The following is a 13,279-nucleotide window of genomic DNA, read 5'->3' on the forward strand; positions in this document are numbered from 1 at the left end:
TTTCATTTTATATTTCACTTATTTCCCGTTTTGTTTCCTTTCCTCTACCCCTCAAATCATTTTTTATGCAAGTATATTAAAAAAATATATATATTCTTTGCTACCCAATTCTGGCCGATCCCCCTCTGTGGGTATGTGCCATAAGTTATTTGGACAACAACAGCAACAACAACGCTCCGCTGCGAGTTCCTCCTGAGCGGCTATATCCATCTGCATAAACACACCCCTACAACTGGTGCAGATGCTGCTGGGTACGTTCCCAACCACCCTGGAACTTAGAAGCCGCACATTGACCTCTGCTTCCACCATGCTGGACGAGACCGCCTCGACATCGGCGCCCGTACCAACCATGGTACTGTGTTCTGGCGTTCTACGGCAGCATGATCCATAGCTCTTCAGTGGCACGGCTGAACAAGACGTCGACGACTGGTTGTCGACATATGATTGTGTCAGCAGTTATAAGAGAGGGGACCCTATTGCAAAAACCAATGCCACTGGGAGCCAGCGCCCCAGCGCCATACCTGATTATGGTCCCAGTATGACGCTGGACACGGGGCGCACTGGGACGCGGCATACTGGGACGCTCCGCGCTGGCGGCACTGTTCGCCCGAAAAAAAAGGCGTGGGATAAAAATTAAAAAGTAAAAGGTAACGAAACAAGTTAGGTACATAAAAAAAACTAAAAAAAAATGGTGCACCAAGCGTGCCTCGAACTACGTCCCTAGGTAGTACATACCAATCACTAGCTCAGCACGCTAACCACTCGGCCACGCCGATTTATTTTTTCTTTATTTCCTGACCGAGGACGTACACAAAAAAGACACATGTGACATCAATAACATGACAAAATAAAAGATCAAGCATTGACTTAAAGCTTCGGCCTTCCTTAGCTGAAGTTGTCGGATTAAAAATCCCTCATATGTGACAACCCTTCAAAACTAACCAACCATTCTGACTCTAGTTTTAACGCTTTCTGTTCATCCACATATGCCCGTATGCTCTCTCTAAAGAGCTGTCTCGCTGAACGTGCATCGACGTCACCATGCTCTACAGCCATTCTGCTTTTCCATATGCTGTGGAGAGCCAGTAGCATCAAAAGATCCAACGGTGTATCATTGTTCGCTTCTACTGGCAAGAATCGAATACCATGTGGGCTTATGGGTAGTTCCTTTTTAAGCGTCCTCTGGAGCCCGTCCCATAAAAATACGGCGTCCCAGCATTCGAGAAACACGTGTTCAATCGTCTCCTCTTTCCTGCATATTATGCAGTGTACACCCCAGGGTACAAAAAGCCCTTTCTGTTCCTTCCATTTCTTTACCTCCAATGTTCCAGTGTGCAGCTTAAAAAAGAACGTTTTCATCCCTGCCGGCACCATCATCCTCTTCACTTTTTTAAGAACATTTTTGCCCCCGGTAGACGAGTACACAGCTCTGTACAACGGTTCTGGAAGCACCACATCGCACAAGTCTTTATACAGTTTTTTCCGGTTTACACTCCACAGTCTAAAGTAAACCGCACCATTAAGAACCTGTACGCCAAGACCACTTCCCTTAGATACCCGTGGACACCTCCTGACATGCGGTCAGAAGAAACGACAATTCCCGGGAGAGCTTGACCCAGGCGTAACTGACAGACCGTACGAAGAAATGGATTTTTCACATTCCTCAAAAACATGAAACGATTGACTAACTGGCGCAGAAACAGATGTGCCAAACCAAGCCCGCCGTCCTTCACCCGGCGGAAGAGATTTGTCCGACTTGTCCGTTCCCACGAAGACCCCCACACAAAGACGGCAAAGATACGATGCATCTTTTGGACTTTAGCTCTTGAACAATATAACACTTGAAGCACGTACCAAACTTTTGTCACTAAAAACAAATTACAAATCGTGGCCTTCGCAAACACCGACCACTGCCATCCATTCCATTTGTCCACACTATCTTTCAATTTACCGACTTGGTTTTTCCACTATGGGTCACTGTCCCGATACGATTCAAGAGGGGCACCAAGGTAGCTGACAGGGTTGGTAACGAATTTCATGTTAGCAAAAATGCCTGGGGTCGCTGGCCAGTCATCGTGCCAGAAGCCCAGGCACTTGCCCCAGTTAACAGCACTGCCGCTTACAGCGCAAAAATCTTTTACAGTTTTCACAACTTCTACGATGCTTTCGTAGTCTACACAAAACATCGCGACATCATCGGCATAAGCCAAAAGCTTCACTTCTGCTTGATGCAGCTTGAAGCCCCGCATTTTCTCATGCTTGATAATGCTTAAACATAAGGGTTCAAGATAGATACAAAAGAGAAGAGGTGAAAGGGGGCAACCTTGACGAACTGAGCGTTGGACAGCAATACTGTCACCGACAGATTTGTTCACAATTAGTCTAGTTGTACAAGCACTGTAAGCCATAGCCACTCCTTCTCTGATGGCGCATCCGACCTTGACATAGTCTAATATACACAAAAGCAAGTCGTGGGGCACTCTATCAAAAGCCTTTTCAAGATCTATTTGGAGCATTGCTACTCCATGTCCACCAGCATCGCAACATTCAAGAATGGCCCTCGCGATGTGAATGTTCGTAAAAATGGACCTGTCTTTAATACCGCATGTTTGGTGGTCTCCAACAATATCTTTAATAACTGTTTGCAGTCTTTTAGTTAGTATTTTCATAAAAATTTTTTAGTCGACATTGGTTAAACTAATCGGCCGGTAAGAGGTAACACTGCGTAATTGACCTCGGTCCTCCGTTTTGGGAATTAGCACAGTATGAGAAGATGCAAAGGACGGCGGCAGCACATTAAGGTCATATGCTTCATTATACACTTTTTCCAGTACCGGTGAGAGAAAATCCTGGAAACCTTTATAAAATGCGGCGCTAAGTCCATCAGGGCCAGGCGATTTGCCGGGGTTCAAATTCCCAATAGCGCATTTCACTTCGTCCTCCGTGATGGGGGTCTCTAGCACACGTGTCGTCTTTTCGTCGAGTTGTGGCATTAAAGGCAAATAAACTCTCTTGAAACTCTCGATATCAACTGCACACCGTGCGAACTGCTGACGATAATGCTCGAAGAAAGCTTGCTGGATTTCTTTCTTTTCATTGGTAATGGTCCCTTGGTATTCAATTTCATCTATCTGATTCCTTCGAGCGTGCCACTTTTCTGTGCCTAACGCCCTTTTTGTCGGACCTTCCCCCCTTATCAGTTCGGCTCTAGCTCTGACAAGGGCACCGCGATATCGGTCAGCGTCGAGTAGTTCAAGCTTGCCCTTAAGGGCTCGTATGTCATCTATGAACAAACCGGGGTTATTGCTTTCCACATCGATTAGACGCTGTAGATTCACGCGAAGGGACCTTTCTTCGGCCCTTTCTTGTCTGGCTATAGCGCTCGATCTTTCCAATGCTGTCATTTTGACATTCTGTTTAAAAACCTCCCATTTAGCCCCTAACTTTGTTACGCCTTTGTCATTCATATTTGCTATATGCCTTTCAACGTCGGCTTGGAAACTGTCATCAGATAATAATTTTGAATTTAACTTCGACATTTGCCAGTCAAATCCTTGACTTTTAGTTTTGTTCCCAGCGATAGTGACGGTGACCAAGCAGTGATCACTGAACGATACTGGCTTAACGTGGTATTCGTGGCATACAGGCACCAGATCAAGAGATATGTACATCCTATCGAGTCGAGCGTGGCTAGAAGCCTGGAAATGAGTGAACTGTGCCGCTCGTCCACCCTCCAGACACCCAGCCACATCAACAAGGTTAAACTCATTTACCAATTCTGCGAGAACACAGGTGCTGGTATCACTATGCGGCCTTCTACTCGTTTTATCTGATGCGGAGAGTACACAATTGAAGTCTCCCATTATCACAGTTAGCCTTTCAGAGTTGCAATACTGACGAATACCTTCAAAGAAATCGCGCCTTTCGCCCACGCTGTTCGGTGCATAAACACAAATGATGCGCCATTCGTATGAATACAGCACGAGATCGCAAACAACGAAGCGGCCATACGCACAAGTCGTGACAGCTTGAATTGTGACACCAAGGCACTGACGCACAAACAGCACACAACCAGCCGCTGCTCCAACTGCATGACTTACAACGGCATTGTATCTTGAAGTAAAAAGGCTAACCATTCTCCCGGTTTCTTCTTCACCATCAACTTTAGTTTCCTGAATCGCGATGACGTCTAGCTCCAGCTCGCTAACCAAACGAAACAGTTGATTTTGCTTGCGCCTTGCTGCGAGCCCTCGAACATTAATAGTCGCGAATCTAATGGCTTTGTCTAGACAAATCATTGGGGATGAACGAATACTCGGGAGCATGGTCATACCTTTAGTGATGTCTGTGGCCGAGCACCCCTCCATGGTGTCAGGTGTTAAGTCTGAGGTGGGAGCGATGCAGCCCCCCCTCTTTTCTCTAACAAGTTCGACCTAGTCCGATAGGACGCCCGCCGTACCGCCGTGGAAGTCTTTGTCGGCGGTCCTTCGACGTCTGCATTCTCGTGACCTGGTGTTCGGTCCTCCGTATCGTCGTGTGTCCGCTTCGCTACCGCTGCCGAGTTCGCTGCCTCAGATTCGACCATGCTGTCTGTCTCATGAATGAATACTGTGCTGTGACTGACCTCCGTGTCCCCAGTTGAGTTGCTGCTGCTGGCCACCTTAGCGTCCGCGACGCCGACGGAACACGCTTGCAAATTCTTGACACCCTGTTCCTTGACCTCGTCCGCGTTTGGGGAGGGGGGAGTGACCGTTGTTTCTGCTGAGCTGGTGCCTGACTCCTTAGCTGCTTCTTCCGCATCCGCCTTGTCCATGAGGTGTTCCGACATGTCGTCGTTCCTCACGGGCCCTGGGACGTTTGCATACGTCTTTACACACTGCAGTTCGTCGTGGCCGAAACGACGACAACGAGCGCAGCGCGGAACCTGGCACTCCTTCCGGATGTGACCCGTCGTCTTGCAGCGAAGGCACAGGGGAGCCCTGCCCGGAACGACGACGAGCGCTGGCTCACCGGCAACTCGCAGCTGGTGTGGGATGTCATCAATTTTCACCCCTGTCTTCAGCTTTAGGGACACGGTGCGCGTAGTTGACCCTTTGTCGGTGACGCCTTGTGCGCGCCACCTTTCCCTTGCGATGTCAGACACCGTCCCATACGGCAACAGTGCGGCTCGCACGTCTTCGTCAGGAACGCCATGCAACAGCCAGTGAATCTTTAACCGGACGCCCTGGTCGTTGGGGTCGACGATTACACAGCGATGGTCCTTCACTTTCACATCACTGACAGCGAGCAGCTTACGTGTGGCCTCGGCGTCTTTAAACGTCACTGCCCAAACGTGGTTCATTTGGTACGCCCCCAGGGCGACCACCTCTGGGAGCAATCCAAGACGAACCAACGCGTCCCTGAAGTCTTCAACTCGGTATGGTCGAGCCTTCACATCACCATGCATGAAAACAGTATTAAGCACAATGCGCCCGGTTGGCAAACTTGGCAGAATCACCTGATACTCGTCAGCCGAAGCGTCAAAAAACCTGTTTCCGCGGCCGGCCTGGGCCGCAAACGCCGCTCCGCCGGAGCTCATGCTTCTGCGTCCGCACACGCCGGTGGCCGGAAGTAGAAGTGACTCGGCCACGCCGAGAACTGGGTTTTCTATAAACATTTTTGCATTTTATGTCATGACCCGCATTTATAAGGTTGGGACTTCATGTTTCGCAGTCTACAGGCCATTGCTACCGCTCTAACAATTGCAACTTCTTGATCATTTTAGCTTGCTGTCTGCTCTCACGACTTGCAACTAATGTTCTGGGTGCCTATGCGCGCTATTTTGTGCCCTGGAATCATTTTAACATGTGGAGTTTGACATCGCTGGCAAATTTGCCAACGCCGGCTCTTGGGTGGTGCTCTGCTACCGTGGGCGTAATTTTCGCTGAACACGGAGCTTTAGTAGAAGCCTTCAAGAAAAAACGTGCGACCAAGCTTCAATACCGGCAAGCGCCGCAGCGATGACCCTAATTGCGTGTAACTAAACCTTATTTGTATGTAAATATTGCGGGAAGCGTTGCGATAACCGAGGGCTCGGCGGCTTAATAGGCAGAGTAAGAAGGAGCGCAAAAGCTTGAGAAACACGCCAAATATTATGTATTACAAGCGCTGTATGTTGTTGCTTTTTCTCTCATGAACCCATCGCTCGGTAAACTACTCTCTTCCTCGTTTTAGTTTTTCATTCTGCTGTTGATACTGGGCCGTGGTGCAGGCTACGCTCGCCTGCGATTGAGCCCGCATTGAACATTTTGGCAGTAATCATTGTGTTAGAGTGCCCATAAGCTCAGCTGTGAAGTTGGTTATGCATGGTAGCCCACATTATTCAATTCCAGCTTTAGTAGTGCGTTAATCGTCAGTCTGTTATGAGATCGAGGCGCGGCGATCGTTGTCGCTCTCGAAACGCTCGAAACGACCTATCGAAACATGAAACTCTAGAAAAAAGATTTTGCCTTTGTTTTCTTACAAATGCGCAACGACTTCGCAGCAAAAAGCGCTTGCTTGAACCATATTTTTCGTATGCCCCCCGATGGTCGATTGAAAGTACGCTGTTGCCCTGTTGGCCCCTGAGGGATGCTACTACGGCTGACGCCGCAGGCCGCACCGGCTATACTGGGGCACTGGGAGCAGTTTGGCCCCAGCGCACATAAAGCGCTTCTCCCAGTGCATTGCGGATGCCAGCGACAGAGCCAGCGTCAAAAGTCTAATCCCAGCGTTTTTCTCCCATCGCACCAGTGCAGCCAGTGTCTTCCCGTTACTGCTCCAGTGAATATCGCAGACGTCCAGCGTGCCCAGCAGATCCAGTGCAAAACCAGCGCGAAAATCTTACTGGTTTCGCACTGGAGACGCTGGTTTTTGCAATAGGGTAGTACGCCCTGCATGCAAGACAACTATTAGATGTCCCTGTGCTGTGACCGAACCAGGGTTGGCTTTTTCTTTTACGACAATTTTCGTTTCTTTCCAACCTTCCATTATAAGCGCGTTTTTAAAGGATGCTCGCGTCGTTTCGAAAGCGTCTTTCTATTTCACCGCTTTTATCCCATTTGTCGTCATTCGAGGTTGGAGAGTCATAAGCTCCGAAAAAGAACTGTTTGAAATGTCACGCTCCTTGTCATCTATTTAACTCTTCAGCTTTATTTCATCTTGACCGCTTTGAGCAAGAACAATGCTGTCTATTGCTCCTCATGAGCGCACGCACATTCAGAGCTTTCGTGAAGGTTACGTTTGAGAAACGAGTATTGCTTTCTTTGTCTGCACAGTTACATTTTAACTGTCCCTAACTCTGCTCTGACCTATGCTCTTAATCTATCACTTACCCTTCGAGGTAGTTGCATCTATTGTAACAACGGGCTGAAAATGGAATACCTGTGTAGATCACTGGTAGCATTTGCGATGAATGTTAATCTGTTCTATAAGGAACGAGGAATATACAGTTGTTATCTGTCACTGATAGATTCCAAAATTTGGTCATATTCTAAGCCTGAATCTAGAGCATAGACAATTGTCTTCCCAATGCTTCCAGAATTATTGTTCCGGCATTCAGCACTAATTGACATTAACAACAAAGGCTAATGTAAAGTTCGTAATGTCTGAAACGTTTTACGTCAAAGAAAACACTCCCCTTTGTTCATTCTTTGCAGAGGCTGTAAAAATATTGTGTGTGGTTGAGAACTTACGGGGACATTGTACTGTGAATAGTATTCCTTGTATAAGTAAAGTATTTTTCAGTGTACCATATAATATCATTCATTGCCACAACGCGAGAACCTAGGCATTGTTTCAGCCGGATGTAAATTGCAATGTTACGGTCCTGCCGCCCTTCCGAACATTTTCAACCGACACGATTAAAATTTTAAAGCGACATTATGACACATGTCATGCAGCGCAGAACATGTAGGATGGAATGATGATTACAAAAATCATGTGATTCGAAGTGACGTCAGGAGTCAAACCTGAAGTGTGGTAATTAGGTAGAAAGTGAAAAAGAGTGTAGAATATCGTAACGCGAATAAATAAAGCCCGAATATATCTTCGGGGCTCACTGGCATCAGAACGGCCATACCATTTTCGACGCCAGCCGCGTCGAGCAACTAAAATTGCGACAAGGACAACGCTTGTAAGAACGCTTTGTTGGGCTAGTTGGTGACAGTTCATCGTAAGGTTGAGGCACGAAAACACCCACGAACACAATAAAGGAACGAAACGGAGCTCCTCCGTCCCGCCTCCATCCTGTTACCTTTATTGTGTCGGTGTGTGTTCTCGCGCCTTGATCTTACAATGAAGGACAACGCCATGCTGAGAGACGACCCTTCGTCCCTTATCGCCTCAGCTGCGCCGTTTGCTATAATGCAACACGAATTGAGATTCATACGATGCAATATGCATTCTCTTTAGTATGAAATTTGTGAAGAAAATGTTTTGCCGTAGCGTACCGTAGGATGACATACCGTTTGGGAGCCTTTTTGACATGCAACAGTTAGTAAGTTAGCGAGAAAAACTGCAGCGACACATCATCTTGTATAACCTAATTTCTTCTAAACTCAGCGTGGTCTAGTGCGTTGAGCGTTGTGATACGAGGAAGAAGAGCGTTGAGGCTTTCAGAGGAAGAGAACAATTACAGAAGCCGCCTTCAAAGAAGCCGGAAGGAAGATTACACAGGACATCATTTTTCATACTGCCCGGTGGCGTGAAACACATAAGGTAGCCTAAGCATCGCACTTCACTGGGCGCGTTAGCTATCCTCTCCGTAAATGTACACTAGTATAGAAAACTGGGCGAGTTGGATTGGACTCATCTTAAAGCAGCGCGAAACAAAAGACGAAAAGGAACAGGGGACGACACGATAGCCATAAAATAAGCAGTTCACTGCTTTTCACTGCTCTTCACCCGGCCAGTGCTTTAACTGCAGCGCGCGAGCATCGAATTCCCGACGCTGCGGCGACGGAAGACGCCGGAGATTACAAAGCAAGCGAGAGTGAGGGCATGCCCACAATTCCTGCTGCTGCAGCCGAAGCAACCCCTGCCACAACCGGCTGGTAGGCATATCGGTGCCCGAAGAAGCTGTCACTGCTTGTTTGTATGCAAAATATCTGTACATAGTGCAAAAAAATTATTCGGAGTAGATGCATTTGCAATAAAAAATCTAACATTCGGAATACCTCTTTGACATCTTTAAGAAAAACAATTGTCGAGCACATTAAATATCCCCGCCCCTCCCCCCCCCCCCCCCAACACATTCAAAACTTAAAAAAAAAGCCTCCTCGAACAGTACTCGCATATGGAACAGGGAAAAAGTGTAATATTTGGAACGGTAGAAGAGTGCACCAACTGAAGCCACAAGCACACAGCAGAGTTAACAAGCGTTTCGCAACTCGGACATGAAACTTGATCAACAGGTTGCTCACAAACGGAGAACAGGCAAGCAGTTGACGCTAGCTAAAGCAGCGTGATTACGCCTTCCTGCTCGTTCCCTGACCCAATTTCCGCGTTGCTTCTGCTCGGCGCTGCTGCACCGGGTAGTCGGCACTCGCGCAGTACTTTAAAAAAGTGGGCAAGGTCTACTCTATTGATTTATGTGTTGAACGACTAAAATTGCTACTGATGTACCTAAAGTAATTTTGAAGCACAAATTTGCATGCAAAAAAAGTGAGGGGTGGTTAGGCTCAACAAGGCAACGCAGAATGTAAGGAAGCACATTTGAAAGCCACGTTAAGGCTGCGGTACATGAAACACGTCCACGGCGCCAGACCGTCCCTTTAAGAGGGCAATGTGATAACTGTGTGCTGTGCATCCACCGTGCACGAACACATGTCCACGAAAACTACGACATTTGAGGTACACAGCTATATACCGCAGCGCCCCTCGATGCAGAAATGCCCGTAGCGCCAAACTGCGTATTCAGATGATTAGTGCACACATATGGAGGCATATTACTAGTTTCGAATCCATCTCGCTTAAATTAGAAATAATGCATAAGTCTGATATTTAGCTAGGTGAATGGTAAACCACCACCGTGAACGTTGCACGAGAAACGGCTGCGTCACAATGTTGAAAACACAGTAAATAAGATACCATATGGAGTTGGGTTAGTTAAGGCTTGAGAGAAAGTGGCGCACCAGAGGCGGCAAGTAAGGGAAGAGCCCTGCTGCAACAGAATGCAGTTCTGCCACTCGCCGCTGAACTAGCCGGATAAGAACTTGCGTCACAGTTGCCATGACAGCCAATATCAAGCAAGCCCTAGCGGTGTGGAGATCAGATCCACAATTACATGCCGTAGCGTGTGTAGTACAACCTCAAGAAAAGAAAGGATACCATTTAGAAGATTTGCGCGGAATCATTGGCAGTAAATAAAAGCTTGTGTGTTATGTTTCTCTATGGCATCCAGGAGATCCAGCATCAAGTGTTGGATCCCCTGGATGCCATATTTCAAGCGGTAGGATCATTTGTTCGGATCTTTACCGGACTTGAAAGTTCCAAAGCGGGCGCCGGCCCGCTAACCCTGACGGGGCGCCCAGCACGACATCGGCAGAGCATGGGACGCTAGGCTTATTGACGACGGCGGCGCCTAGCACCGACGCTTCTTCAAAGAGAAACCATATGGCAGGGCCAGGCCAAGCCCCAAGTGCGTCGCCACAACCACCAAATGCCCTCCTTGTCGAATTCCAATTTATGGATGAAGACTACTTTGGAGACGCCGAGTCAGGAAGCGAAGACGGAATCCCGTCAGATTCCTTATCGGAGCGCGTCGGGTACAGCAACGATGGCAGTTGGGAGCTTGTTCATTCCAAGCTCTAGAAAATAAACTTCAGAGACAAGGACAACGGAAAAGCACGGGAACCGGCCCGGACGCATAACCTCACGATGGAAAATCACTGGGCAATGCGACCGGCTTCAACAAGACTGGACAGGGGGAGCAGAGGATGCCTAGGCGAAGACTGCCGCCACTCCCCAAAAAAGGACATCAAAATAATTTTTCGACCCAAGAAAGGACTCGTGGTGAAATCACTCACCACACACCGAGTAGCGCGCGCCGTTATCATGGCGTGCGGCCAACAATGCAAGGACGACGACATACTTCTAAGGCTTCGTGCTGGATCCAACATCATTATCGTTAGCACCCCACATTAAGAAACGGCTCACCTGGTGCGGCGCATTACCCGCCTTAAATTTGCCGGAACGTCGTACGAGGTAAACGCTTAGTGGCAGCTCCGGAGGACGTCTTTCGCGGCGTAATATACAGTGTTGACCCAGGTACGTCTCCCGAAGGGCTCAAAGCACACCTACGAGTCAGAACTCAAGGAGTGACCATTCTCCAGGCAAGGATGCTTGCAAAATCCAAGACCGCAGTGATCACGTTCGACGGTCCGATCTTGCCGTAATTCGTAATATACTACGGAGATGAACTACCGTGCTACCAGTACCGCCCCCACGAGGCAAGTGTGCTACGTCTGTTTCCAGCAAGGACACCGCTCCGACATGTGCCCCACGCCGGACATTATTGTGTGCGGACTGTGCGGAGATCAAAATCCGACGAAAGATTATGTGTGCGAGCTCAAGTGCCTAATATGCGGTGAGGCACATCGCACCGGATGCAAAGAGTGCCCCGAGAGACTTAAAAAAAACAAGACCAAAGCGCAGCGGGGAAAGCGGACGCACTAACCAACGCGCGCGACCACGCAAGCGATGGTACAGCTCACAAGGAGAGACCCCCACCTCTGTCGCCGGCCGGTTCACAGGAGGGGAACAAACAAGAAAAGCAGAAAAAGAAGCTTTCCCAGAAAGGTGGCAGCATGGTAAACTGGGCATCTAGCATTGATCCGCACTCGGTAGAAAATAGTAGTAACACAAACAATACAAACAACAAAAATCTTCCTGTCAAAGAAGCTAAAGACGTGAGCAGTGATGTACTCAGACGCGAGCTTGAACTCGCTCGACTCAAACAAAATGAGCTCGAACACAAGGTCGAGGAACTAACAAAAACACTAAAGGCACAACAGCGGGAGCTTGAAATAACTAGAGCCCTTCCAAAAGAGTCACAAGCATCCAAGAATGGAGAACTTAAAACACGAATGCAACAGATGATGCAGCAGATGATGCAGGATATGATGCGGCAAATCCAATCTTAAATGCAACAGATGCAAGCACAATTTCAGGGGCAGATCTCAAAAATCAAAAGTGCTTTTCGAAAACAAAGACATAATGAAAACATTAGGGAAAGAGCATACAACCGTCCAGCTTTAACGGCGTTCGCTGTCGAACAAGGCAACAGCACGAACACGTAAACATGACCAAGACGCGTCAGCAAGACCAAGAAAACTTAGAAATTTGGCAATGGAACTGCAGAGGCAGCCGCAAAAAACCGGCCCTACTAAATTAATACATAAACACACAGCTTACACCCGCCGATGTGATTGCGCTCCAAGAGACTAGAACCATCCCCTCTTTACAGGGGTACGATGTTACGAGAGCCAAAACGGAGGTAAAGCAGCCGTTCTAGTCATCAAAGCTATCACCGCGATCAGGCACGATACCATCTCCGACAGAGACATTGAGCACGCGCTTGTCGAAATCATTCCGAAAAAGCGAAAGGAAAGAAGCACATTCGTACTAAACGTGTACAGCCCGCCCAGACAAAGAAAAGCCATGTTCTTCGAACTCTTCCACGGAGCGCACAAGCTGGCCAAAGAAAAGGCACTCATCGTAGGAGTTTTCAAAGCCATGGACACGAGTTGGGGATACCGGAAACAAGATATCAAGGGAAGAACATTAGCGGACGTAGCCGCATATTTTGGCTGCAGGTTAATCACAGATCCCGCGACACCCACAAGAATCGGTAATAGTGTGAGCACGGACACTTGCCCGGACCTCACGTTCGTAAGGAAGAGCAAGGAGTCACAGTGGGAAAACATGATGGAAAACCTATGCAGCGATCACTTTATCCTCTGGGCCCGAATAGCATCGGAAAGGGTAAGATGCCACATCGGACAAGCGAAACTCACGGACTGGAACGCGTTCCGCGGGGCTTGCAAAAAATCTGAAGGCGGCATTCAATTACTAGAACAATGGAGTGGCATGTTGACAGAAACGCAAGACAAATGCACAAAAAGTGTAAGAACAGCAACAACAACAACGCCCGAAGTAGACGGGCACCTTCTGCGACTATAGCAAGCCAGACGCAGTCTCACCAAAAGATTCCGGAAGAAAAAACACAACAGGAGACTAAAACTAAAGATAGCAGAAGTTA

This window comes from Amblyomma maculatum, chromosome 3 (assembly GCF_055883805.1).
Source record: "Amblyomma maculatum isolate TAMU_Amacu chromosome 3, ASM5588380v1, whole genome shotgun sequence".
In the NCBI taxonomy this organism is placed as follows: Eukaryota; Metazoa; Arthropoda; class Arachnida; order Ixodida; family Ixodidae; genus Amblyomma; species Amblyomma maculatum.